This window comes from Malus domestica, chromosome 17 (genome assembly GCF_042453785.1).
Source record: "Malus domestica chromosome 17, GDT2T_hap1".
In the NCBI taxonomy this organism is placed as follows: domain Eukaryota; kingdom Viridiplantae; phylum Streptophyta; class Magnoliopsida; order Rosales; family Rosaceae; genus Malus; species Malus domestica.
Window position 1 is genome coordinate 4,933,850 of NC_091677.1, and position 13,255 is coordinate 4,947,104.

The window sequence follows — 13,255 nt, forward strand, 5'->3', positions numbered from 1 at the left end:
ATATGATCTTACGCTCCACGACCTTACCAAATTGTGAAAAGAAGCTTTCGAACTCATCTGATATTCAAATTGAAAATTCTTAGTGATAAGATAACGATTAATCAGTTGTGCAATGAAAAACATAACATTAGAACACATACAATGGTGAAAACAATTACAACCAACTTTTATTAACTATGGATGGAATACCAGCAGAATAATTTTTCTTTGTTTTGAAATCATTTTCAAAACAAATCTTGGAATGAATGCTCACAAAAGATGAATTACATATAAATTTAAACATAAAAAAGAAAGAAAAAAAAGGTAAGAAAAATACCTCATCCAAAACATATAGGCAATATTATACTAAAACAACAATTAATTGAAACCATTGAAGGGAAGAAAAAAAAAACGAAAGTGGATAAAAACTTAGAATTCAACAAAGATTATGTTCCCAATCTAAATACATCATAAATTCCAGCACGAAATAAAACCTAGGTCTGTTCAGCACTAAAGCTCAGTTCATGTGGATTTTGGAAAAAGAAACGTTCAAAACTTAACAATCCAGATTAGGGGAAACAATTAAACTATAAAATTAACAACAATTAAACATTGGGAAGAGCAAACTTTATGTAATTCATAATACATATAGGAAAAATTGAAGAGAGTTCGCAAAGGAGAATTAGAGTTAAATCTTGAATACTTGATGGCGAGGTCGCAAGGGATAGGTCAATGGCAAAAGCCGACGTACAGCGAGTCAGAGAAACTTAATGGTGTAAAACTTAAGAACTCTCAAGGTTTTACTTCAATTTGCATGCCCTTCCAGAGAGAGGCTGCATGTATTTATATTGACGTTCAGATTACATCAGGGATTGAAATCCCTATTTACAAGGCTATTTCAAATTCAAAAGTACAACAGAAACTACAAAGTGTATTACAGAAAACAACTAACATTCGAAAAGAAGTTTGACCTAATCTAACTTTTCTTGGATAAGAGTTTAGGTTGATCACAACCTCCTGAATTTGAGGAACCCACCACCAGACTCGGACTTGGTCTAACAGCCCCCCGCAAGCTGACAGGAGGAGGAACAACTGGAAGCTTGGAAACAAGATGCTTGAACCGTGAAGAGGACAATCCTTTTGTAAAAAATCAGCAATCTGGTCTTGAGAACATATGAAATTCACAAATAACTCTTGACGAACCACTTTCTCACGAACATAATGATAATCCACCTCCAAGTGCTTTGTACAGGAGTGAAAAACTGGATTTGAAGCGAGGGCAATGGAGGAAACATTTTCACACCAGATTGTTGGTCGATCAAGATGCAAGTGTAGGTCACGAAATAAAGACCGGAACCATGATACTTCTGCAGCAGTATAAGCAAGCTACCGATATTCAGCTTCTGAACTTGACCTACTGACAGTTTTCTTATTTTTAGAACTCCAAGACACGAGATTGGACCCTAAGTAAATGCAAAAGCCACCTGTGGAATGCCGTGTATCAGGATTCCCAGCGTAATCAGCATCAGAATACGCTGTAAGGTGTGCAGTACCAGGTTTATACACAAGACCATGATTGTATGTGGCTTTAACATATCAAAAAATCCGCTTAACTGCCATCCAGTGAGGATTCTTTGGAGAGTGCATGAACTGACATACCTGGTTTACTGCATAAGAGAGGTCTGGTCTCGTGATAGTTAAATACTGAAGGGCTCCGACAACATTTCGATACATCTCAGAATTGTCATGTGGCTCACCATTGTAAGCACTGAGTTTCTGTCCGCAAGAAACTGGAGTGGAAATTGGTTTAGCATCCAAAAACTTTGTACGCTTAAGCAAGTCCACAACATACTTAGCCTGATTCAAATGCATTTGAGCACCACTATAGGTTACTTCGACACCCAGAAAGTAATGAAGAGGCCCCAAGTCCTTCATGGAAAACAAAGTGCCCAGTTTACGTATTAAGCTAGACATGTGGCGAGTACTGTTCCCTGTCAACAATATATCATCTACATAGATCAATAAAATCAAGTAGACACCAGAGTGATTGAACACAAATAAACTGTAATCACACGTGGATGATTGAAACCCTAATTGAAGCAAAAACTCTGAAAAGTGTTGAAACCAAGCTCTCGGAGCTTGTTTCAATCCGTATATACTCCTTTGCAATTTGCAGACATGGGTTGGATGCTGCTCATCAATGAAACCTGCAGGTTGTCGCATATATACTTCCTCATTCAGAAAGTCATGCAAGAAAGCATTTTGTACGTCCAATTGCCTGACATGCCATTTTTTTGAAACTGCCAAACTAAGAACCAGTCGTATGGTGATGTGCTTGACCACAGGACTAAAGGTCTCGGTGTAATCAAGCCCAGGTTGTTGATGAAACCCATTGGTGACTAACCTCGCCTTATGCCTCTCTACAGAGCCATCCGCCTGTCGTTTGATCTTAAAAACCCATTTGTTTGGCAGCACATTCATGTGTGAATGATAAGGAACAAGCTTCCACGTGCCACATCGCTGTAGTGCATTAAATTCTTGAACCATGGCCTCCCTCCAGTTGTGGAGCTTGACTGCCTGACTGAAACAGGTTGGTTCAACTAAAGAGAGATCAGTAGAGACATCATCAACAACAACAACAACAAAGCCTTTTCCCACTAAGTGGGGTCGGCTATATGAATCCTAGAACGCCATTGCGCTCGGTTTTGTGTCATGTCCTCCGTTAGATCCAAGTACTCTAAGTCTTTTCTTAAAGTCTCTTCCAAAGTTTTCCTAGGTCTTCCTCTACCCCTTCGGCCCTGAACCTCTGTCCCGTAGTCACAATCTTCGAACCGGAGCGTCAGTCGGCCTTCTTTGCACATGTCCAAATCACCGGAACCGATTTTCTCTCATCTTTCCTACAATTTCGGCTACTCCTACTTTACCTCGGATATCCTCATTCCCAATCTTATCCTTTCTCGTGTGCCCACACATCCCACGAAGCATCCTCATCTCCGCTACACCCATTTTGTGTACGTGTTGATGCTTCACCACCCAACATTCTGTGCCATACAACATCGCTGGCCTTATTGCCGTCCTATAAAATTTTCCCTTGAGCTTCAGTGGCCTACGACGGTCACACAACACACCGGATGCACTCTTTCCATCCAGCTCGTATTCTATGGTTGAAATCTCCATCTAATTCTCCGTTCTCTTGCAAGATAGATCCTAGGTAGCGAAAACGGTCGCTTTTTGTGATCTTCGCTAGATTGCTCCGGTCATTAGTGTGGATAAGTATATAAATGGATAGAGATAGGAAAGCAAACACAAGATGTACGTGGTTCACCCAGATTGGCTACGTCCACGGAATAGAAGAGTTCTCATTAATTGTGAAGGGTTTACACAAGTACATAGGTTCAAGCTCTCCTTTAGTGAGTACAAGTGAATGATTTAGTACAAATGACATTAGGAAATATTGTGGGAGAATGATCTCGTAATCACGAAACTTCTAAGTATCGGAGTGTGGTGTCGTCTTGACTTGCCTTATCTGTCTCATAGGTAGATGTGGCATCTTCTCTGGAAGTACTCTTCCTCCATCCAGGAGTGGTATCTTTAACTGGTGGAGATGCACAAGGTAATGTATCAATTTCACTTGAACCTTACTTGTAGTTTCAGGCTTGGTCAAGCGCGATACAAACCATGTAGTAGGAGTCCCCCAAGTCGCCGAGCTAGAGAGTCTGCTGAAAGAGGTGACAGACAAGGTAAGCAATCAGAGCTCCGACTGATTGTTCACCTTCTCCCCATCTTGCAGCAGCATGAAGGATAAAGAGAAGAAAACTGAGAAGAGATGATATGAGATACTTTTGCTTTTGAAGAAGTAACTTTCCACAGGCTTATTCTTGAACTGAGCTGGAGGGTTTTCTGGTTTCCTCCAGAGTATAAGGCCGACTGAAGAATTTGAGGGTCAAAACAAGTCCATCAAATCTAGAGTACGTTCCACCCTGCTGATATGGGATACTTTTGCTTTTGACAGAGTAATGGATGTATCGGCACGTGTGCTGTTACGCTTGTCTCCATATGCTTCCTTGTATCCTTCGCACTTGCCCTATCGGTTCCTCAAGCAGATGCGGAATCTTCCCTGGAAACATAAGATGTTGAAGATGAGTACTCGAGAGCAATGCCAGGTAAGTAATCAGGTAAGGGGTTCCAAGCAGTCAGTTCCTGGCTGGGAGCTTGATTCCAAGTGCTGACTGATTGCTCTCTTTCTCCTTGTCTTGCAGGTAAAAACAAGGCCAAAAGAAAAGACAGGGAAAAAGCATGATATGGGATACTCTTGCTTTTAACCCTGATGATATGAGATATTCTTGCTCTAGTATAGCTTGTTTGCAGAGGTATTATCGGGGGGAAAGAAAGCTGAATATTTCGAAAGGCTTCGTTGGGAGTGCCCTCTCAGATATGATGATGGGTTGAGCATTTTTGCAGGTCTGCCTGTTCATTGGGGATGGAGGTCGGCATATATAGGAGCCTCCCTAACAACAAGTAGTAATGCTATTCCTTTACCCTGCTTGGTCATAGCACGGTAGTGGGAGCTGCCAGTTTCACATGTTTTAACTCTGTCAAAGCACTTTGAAAAAGTGGTCTGTGGTATCTGGCTCTCGAGATTCGGAGAACGATGCCTCTTCGATTTTTTAGAAAGCAATCATGCTGGGGGTCTGACTCTCGAGATTCGGAGAGCAGTGTCTCTTCGATTTTTGAGGAAGTAATCATGTTGGGAGTCTGGCTCTCGAGATTCGGAGGGCGGTGCCTCTTCGATTTTGGAGCAAGCAATCTTGTTGGGAGTGTTGTCTCGAATGTGAGTAAAGGTTGGGCATGTTTGCTAGTCTACCTTGCCACGAAGCACAAAGGTTGACACACAGGGACTTTCCAATTATCCAGCAATGGTACTGTTCCTTTACCCTCTCTTCGATTTTGAGAAAGTAGTCATGTTGGGAGTCTGGCTCTCGAGATTCGGAGGACGGTGCCTCTTCGATTTTGGAGCAAGCAATCTTGTTGGGAGTGTTTTCTCGAATGTGAGTAAAGGTTGGGCATGTTTGCTAGTCTACCTTGCCACGAAGCACAGAGGTTGACACACAAGGACTTTCCAATTATCCAGCAGTGGTACTGTTCCTTTACCCTTGTGGGTAATAATATGGTAGCTAGACCTTCAAAATTTATGTGTCTAAACTTTGTTAGTGCTGTTTCTTTGCTATTCTTTTACCTTTCTTGGTCAGAGCGATGTAGTGGAAGCTGCAAGCTTCACGTGCTCAACTTTGGCAGAGAACTTTGGCAAAGTTATCTGTGGTACCCATGAGCTATTGTTGCGTGTGGGAAATGGGTGATTGAACAGTAAGATTCATGTGCTTTCTACTTCCCCAGAAGTCTTCGACAGAATGCCCATAATTTCTGCAAAGCTGAGTGTGCGTGTGACAGGTGCTGACAAGGCTAGAAAAGTAGGTGCTTCTTCGGTTTCTGGGATCGGCCCTCGTGGTCTCTGAGCAGCCCAGCTTTTGAGAAAGCGAGCGCCTCTTCGATTGATTCGGAGAACGATGCCTCATCGATTTTTGAGAAAGCAATCATGCTGGGGGTCTGGCTCTCGAGATTCGGGGAGCAGTCTCTCTTCGATTTTTGAGAAAGTAATCATGTTGGGAGTCTGGCTCTCGAGATTCGGAGGGCGGTGCATCTTCGATTTTGGAGCAAGCAATCTTGTTGGGAGTGTTTTCTCGAATGTGAGTAAAGGTTGGGCATGTTTGCTAGTCTACCTTGCCACGAAGCACAGACGTTGACACACAGGGACTTTCCAATTATCCAGCAATGGTACTGTTCCTTTACCCTCTCTTCGATTTTTAAGAAAGTAGTCATGTTGGGAGTCTGGCTCTCGAGATTCGGATGACGGTGCCTCTTCGATTTTGGAGCAAGCAATCTTATTGGGAGTGTTTTCTCGAATGTGAGTAAAGGTTGGGCATGTTTGCTAGTCTACCTTGCCACGAAGCACAGAGGTTGACACACATAGACTTTCCAATTATCCAGCAGTGGTACTGTTCCTTTACCCTTGTGGGTAATAATATGGTAGCTAGACCTTCAAAATTTATGGGTCTAAACTTTGTTAGTGCTGTTTCTTTGCTATTCTTTTACCCTTCTTGGTCAGAGCGATGTAGTGGGAGCTGCAAGCTTCACGTGCTCAACTTTGGCAGAGAACTTTGGCAAAGTTATCTGTGGTACCCATGAGCTATTGTTGCGTGTGGGAAGTGGGTGATTGAGCAGTAAGATTCATGTGTTTTCTACCTCCCCAGAAGTCTTTGACAGAATGCCCATAATTTCCGCAAAGCTGAGTGTGCGTGTGACAGGTGCTGACAAGGCTGGAAAAGTAGGTGCCTCTTCGATTTCTGAGATCGGCCCTCGTGGTCTCTAGGGAGCCCAGCTTTTGAGAAAGCGAGCGCCTCTTCGATTTCTGAGATCGGCCTTCGTGATCTTTGAGCAGCCCAACTTTTGAGAAAGCAAACGCCTCTTCGATTTCTGAGATCAACCCTCGTGATCTCTAAGCAGCCCAGCTTTTGAGAAAGCAAACGCCTCTTCGATTTCTGAGCAGGCGCCTCTTCGATTTCTGAAGCTCCGTCGAGTGCAGATTTTTAAAGGGGCTGGCATTAAGTTCCAAAGCACACTTGAATCTCCACCAGTAGAAGCTTCATTCTTGCACTTCTAAGATCTTGATTTGTCCGACCTCTTCTCTCTTCAACACCTTTGAAAATGTCTGGCCCCTCCGACCGTCGTTTTGACTTGAACTTTGTTGAAGAGGCAACCCCGCCTTCTCCAGACAACATATGGCGCCCATCCTTCGTCTCCTCTACTGGTCCTCTTACCGTTGGAGATTCCGTGATGAAGAATGATATGACCGCTGCTGTGGTGGCCAGGAACCTTCTCACTCCCAAAGATAACAGACTACTTTCCAAACGGTCTGATGAGTTAGCTGTTAAGGATTCGCTGGCTCTCAGTGTTCAGTGTGCAGGTTCTGTGTCTAATATGGCCCAACGCCTATTTGCTCGAACCCGCCAAGTTGAATCATTGGCGGCTGAAGTGATGAGTCTCAAACAGGAGATTAGAGGGCTCAAGCATGAGAATAAACAGTTGCACCGGCTCGCACATGACTATGCTACAAACATGAAGAGGAAGCTTGACCAGATGAAGGATACTGATGGTCAGGTTTTACTTGATCATCAGAGATTTGTGGGTTTGTTCCAAAGGCATTTATTGCCTTCGTCTTCTGGGGCTGTACCGCGTAATGAAGCTCCAAATGATCAACCTCTGATGCCTCCTCCTTCTAGGGTTCTGTCCAGTACTGAGGCTCCAAATGATCCCCCTCTGGTGCCTTCTCTTTCTGGGGCTCTACCGACTGCTGAGACTTCTCCTAAGCAACCTTTGTGAAGGCCCCCTCTTGTGCGTTTATTTTGACTCATGTATATGTACATATTTGTAGCTTATCGGGGATATCAATAAATAAGCTTTCCTTCATTTCAACGTATTGTGTTAAATACACCAAAGCCTTCTTCGCTAAGTTCTTTGAATTTTCTTTTGTTGAAGCTTGTATGTTGAAGCTTTCTGAGTGGAGCATGTAGGTTGGGGTAGTGTTCCCTTAATTTCCCGAGTGAGGAAAACTTCTCGGTTGGAGACTTGGAAAATCCAAGTCACTGAGTGGGATCGGCTATATGAATCTTAGAACGCCATTGTGCTCGATCCTGTGTCATGTCCTTCGTTAGATCCAAGTACTCTAAGTCTTTTCTTAGAGTCTCTTCCAAAGTTTTCCTAGGTCTTCCTCTACCCATTCGGCCCTGAACCTCTGTCCCATAGTCGCATCTTCTAATCGGAGCGTCAGTAGGCCTTCTTTGCACATGTCCAAACCACCGTAACCGATTTTCTCTCATCTTTCCTTCAATTTCGGCTACTCCTACTTTACCCCGGATATCCTCATTCCTAATCTTATCCTTTCTCGTGTGCCCACACATCCAACGAAGCATCCTCATCTCCGCTACACCCATTTTGTGTACGTGTTGATGTTTCACCGCCCAACATTCTGTGCCATACAGCATCGCTGGCCTTATTGCCATCCTATAAAATTTTCCCTTGAGCTTCAGTGGCATACGGCGGTCACACAACACGCCGGATGCACTCTTCCACTTCATCCATCCAGCTTGTATTCTATGGTTGAGATCTCCATCTAATTCTCCGTTCTTTTGCAAGATAGATCCTAGGTAACGAAAACGGTCGCTCTTTGGTATTTCTTGATCTCCAATTCTCACCCCTAACTCGTTTTGGCCTCCATTTGCACTGAACTTGCACTCCATATATTCTGTCTTTGATCGGCTTAGGCGAAGACCTTTAGATTCCAACACTTCTCTCCAAAGGTTAAGCTTTGCATTTACCCCTTCCTGAGTTTCATATATTAACACTATATCGTCTGCGAAAAGCATACACCAAGGAATATCATCTTGAATATGTCCTGTTAACTCATCCATTACCAACGCAAAAAGGTAAGGACTTAAGGATGAGCCTTGATGTAATCCTACAGTTATGGGAAAGCTTTCGGTTTGTCCTTCATGAGTTCTTACGGCAGTCTTTGCTCCTTCATACATATCCTTTATAGCTTGGATATATGCTACTCGTACTCCTTTCTTCTCTAAAATCCTCCAAAGAATGTCTCTTGGGACCCTATCATACGCTTTTTCCAAATCTATAAAGACCATGTGTAAATCCTTTTTCCCATCTCTATATCTTTCCATCAATCTTCGTAAGAGATAGATTGCCTCCATGGTTGAGCGCCCTGGCATGAACCCGAATTGGTTGTCCGAAACCCGTGTCTCTTGCCTCAATCTATGCTCAATGACTCTCTCACAGAGCTTCATTGTATGACTCATTAGCTTAATACCCCTATAGTTCATGCAATTTTGTACGTCGCCCTTATTCTTGTAAATAGGCACCAAAGTGCTCGTTCGCCACTCATTTGGCATCTTCTTCGTTTTCAAAATCCTATTGAAAAGGTCAGTGAGCCATGTTATACCTGTCTCTCCCAAAAGTTTCCACACTTCGATTGGTATATCGTCTGGGCCTATTGCTTTTTTATGCTTCATCTTCTTCAAAGCTACAACCACTTCTTCCTTCCGGATTCGACGATAAAAAAAGTAGTTTCTACACTCTTCTGAGTTACTCAACTCCCCTAAAGAAGCACTCATTTCATGTCCTTCATTGAAAAGATTATAAAAATAACCTCTCCATCTGTCTTTAACCGCGTTCTCTGTAGCAAGAACCTTTCCATCCTCATCCTTGATGCACCTCACTTGGTTTAGGTCCCTTGTCTTCTTTTCCCTTGCTCTAGATAGTTTATAGATATCCAACTCTCCTTCTTTGGTATCTAGTCGTTTATACATATCGTCGTAAGCCGCTAACTTAGCTTCTCTGACAGCTTTCTTCGCCTCTTGCTTCGCTTTTCTATACTTTTCACCATTTTCATCGGTCCTCTCCTTGTATAAGGCTTTACAACATTCCTTCTTAGCCTTCACCTTTGTTTGTACCTCCTCATTCCACCACCAAGATTTCTTTTGGTGTGGGGCAAAGCCCTTGGACTCTCCTAATACCTGTTTTGCTACTTTTCGGATACAACTAGCCATGGAATCCCACATTTGGCTAGCTTCCCCCTCTCTATCCCACACACATTGGGTGATTACCTTCTCTTTGAAAATGGCTTGTTTTTCTAGATTCCACCATCTAGTCCTTGGGCACTTCCAAGTCTTGTTCTTTTGTCTTACTCTTTTGATATGTACATCCATCACCAACAAGCGATGTTGATTAGCCACGCTCTCTCCTGGTATAACTTTGCAATCCTTACAAGTTATACGATCCCCTTTCCTCATTAGAAGAAAATCTATTTGTGTTTTTGACGACCCACTCTTGTAGGTGATCACATGTTCTTCTCTCTTCTTAAAGAAAGTGTTGGCTAAGAAGAGATCATATGCCATTGCAAAATCCAAGATAGCTTCCCCATCCTCGTTTCTCTCCCCAAAACCATGGCCACCATGAAAACCTTCATAGTTGCCTGTCTCCCTGCCCACGTGTCCATTTAAATCTCCTCCTATAAATAACTTCTCCGTTTGAGCAATTCCTTGCACCAAGTCTCCAAGATCTTCCCAAAATTTCTCCTTCGAACTCGTATCCAACCCTACTTGAGGTGCGTACGCACTAATCACATTGATAAGTTCTTGTCCTATTACAATCTTGATTGCCATGATTCTATCTCCTACCCTCTTGACATCTACAACATCTTGTACCAAGGTCTTGTCCACGATGATGCTAACACCGTTTCTCGTTCTATTTGTGCCCGAATACCAAAGTTTAAACCCTGAGTTTTCTAGATCCTTTGCCTTACTACCAACCCACTTAGTTTCTTGTAGGCACATAATATTTATCCTTCTCCTCACCATAGAATATTTAGGGTTAGGTTTTTGTATTCCCGACTGTGATCGAGTCGTCATGCGCGGCCTTATGGAAGCAAGATCATGGTCTGAAGGTGGCAGAGACTGAGGCGTGGGTGACGCAACAACTGGGGCTTGCTCATTTAAATTTTGGTTCATGGATCTAGGGTCAGGGAGAGATAAGGTGGTTTGCGGGTTGGAGGGATCGGATAACATGGGATTTTGGGAAATGGTATGGTGGGCAGGATTTGGCGGGTTGGTCGTGGTTATGTTTGGCTGGGATTAGGACTCTAAAAGATGGGTAGGGTTCAGCAAAGTGGTGGAAGTATCTGACAAACGTATAGGAAATGTGAACAAAAGATCAGGAGAAGCAAAACTACCTGTGTTATCAACGTTTTTCCGTAAGGATGTGAGTTCCTTAAATGGAAATGAGTCCTCATCGAATAGAACATGGCGAGACAAATAAATTCGTCTCGTGGACAGGTCCAAACATTTATACCCTTGATGATTCAGTGAGTATCCTAAAAATACACACGGTTTTGACTTGGGTTGAAGTTTATTTTGTGCATAAGGAACAAGCCAAGGAAAACACTTACAACCAAACACCTTTAAGGTCTCATAGTTTGGAGGTTTTTCAAATAATGTCTCATAGGGCGATTTTTGGGACAAAACTCGAGTTGGCAATCGATTAATTAAATAAGTTGTTGTTGAACATGCATCAAACCAATATTTGTTTGGAAGGTGAGAGTGCGAAAGCATGACAATACTCGTTTCAACAATATGTCGATGTTTTCTTTCTGCTACGCCATTTTGCTCGGGGTGTTTTGGACACGAAAACCTTTGAGAAATTCCACTTGTTGCAAGAAATTGTTGAAAACCTCTACTTTTGTACTCACCTCCTTCATCACATTGAAGGGTTTTTATTGAAGTATTAAACTGATTTTCGACCTTAGCTTTAAATTGAACAAATATTTCAAACACTTCAGACTTATTTTTCATGGGAAAAATCCAAGAGTACCTAGAATAATCATCCACAAACAAAACATAATATCGAAAACCTTCAATTGAAATAACTGGAGAACACCAAACATCGGAATGTAAAAGTTGTAAGGGAAATTGGGAAACAGACTCTGAAGTACTAAACGGTAACTTAGTACTTTTTCCTAAAGGACACAACTGACAAAACGTTACATCAGCAGTACCATGAATTGGTACTTGTTTATTGGAAATTAAAAACTTGATAATAGAAGACACAGGATGACCAAGACGGGAATGCCATTTTTGAGCCGAGACTCGAACGCCTAGACACACTGAAATAGGGTTATGGAACTGTCCACCGCCACCAAAAAATGGGTATAAGCCATTCTCACATCGCCCGCGGAAAAGCGTCTTCCGGGTCTTGAGGTCCTTAACAAGAAAAAAATGAGGAAAGATGAGTAAATAGCAATTATTGTCTAGGGTAAATCGGTGTGCAGAAATAATGTTGGTTGAGGCAGTGGGGCATCTTAAAATATTTTGCAATTTAAATGAGCAAGATTGTGTTTGTAGTTGATTCGAACCCATATAAGAGATAGAAAGGCCAATATCATTACCTACACCACCTACATTCTGATTACCATTATACTCTTGTGGGTTTACCAGATTCTGGATGTCTAGAGTCACATGGGCATTAGCACCGATGTCCAAAAGCCACTGTCCATTATTCTGCCTATTGAGAGGAACCGAAGATGTTGCCATGGCAGTAAGCTGTTTTGCTGGAATTCTCCCTTCATAGGCTGCATTCATTCTTTGATAGCAATCTAGGGCAGGATGCCCTTGTTTTCCACATATTTGGCATGTGAGTCGTTCTCCTGTGTTAGTAATTTTCTCACCATTGCAGGCCGAGTTTCGCCTTTGATTATTGTTGCGAGGAAAGGACCCCCGCGGGTTGACCGCACCACCACCACGTGCGGACTGAAAAGCACCACGTCCATTTCCACGAAGTCTTCCACCACGACCTCTGGTAGTGACAAAAGCATTCACCGGAGCAGCCTCCACATGCTGAGCATTCTGTGCAGCCATACGTCTCTCGGTAGTCAGTAGGAGGGCCTCAAGTGTAGGGTACGCGATTGGAGTATCACGTGCTTGAGCAGCACTCACTGTCATTTCATAGGCAGGGCCCAAATTGTTCAAAATAATCTAGAGAAGTTCATCATCATTCACGGGGTTGCCAACTAAGGCAAGGTTATCAGCAATCGAGTTCATTCGATCAAGATAATCAGCAATAGACATGTCACCTTTCTTAGTTTGCATCAGTTCATTGCGAAGAAACAAGATACGATTTTGGGACGTAGAAGCATACCGTTGCTCGAGAGCCTCCCAGGTGTCATGAGATGACCTCTTGCTGGCGACGACGGACAACACATAGGGCATGAGAGAGCCATTGATCCAGCTTAGTATCAGTTGATCATGCTGCACCTAGGTTGTGTATGCGGGGTTGATAGCAGCAGAACCAAGAAGATGTTTGGGTGGACATACGATGGACCCATCAACATATCCCATCAGATTACGACTCTTGAGGATTGGTAGGATCTGAGCCAACCATAGAGGATAGTTGGTTCGATCCAGTTTGATGTTGACAACCGTAGTCATGGAGGAGAAAGGATTCATGGTAGGGTTTGAAAGAGAGTTGGTGGAAGTTGCAGCGCCGTTTGTGGTATCAGCCATGGAAAAAAAAATTCAGGATCTAAGTCGTTAGACTGCTAGGGCTCGTATACCATGTAAAACTTAAGAACTCTCAAGGTTTTACTTCAATTTGCATG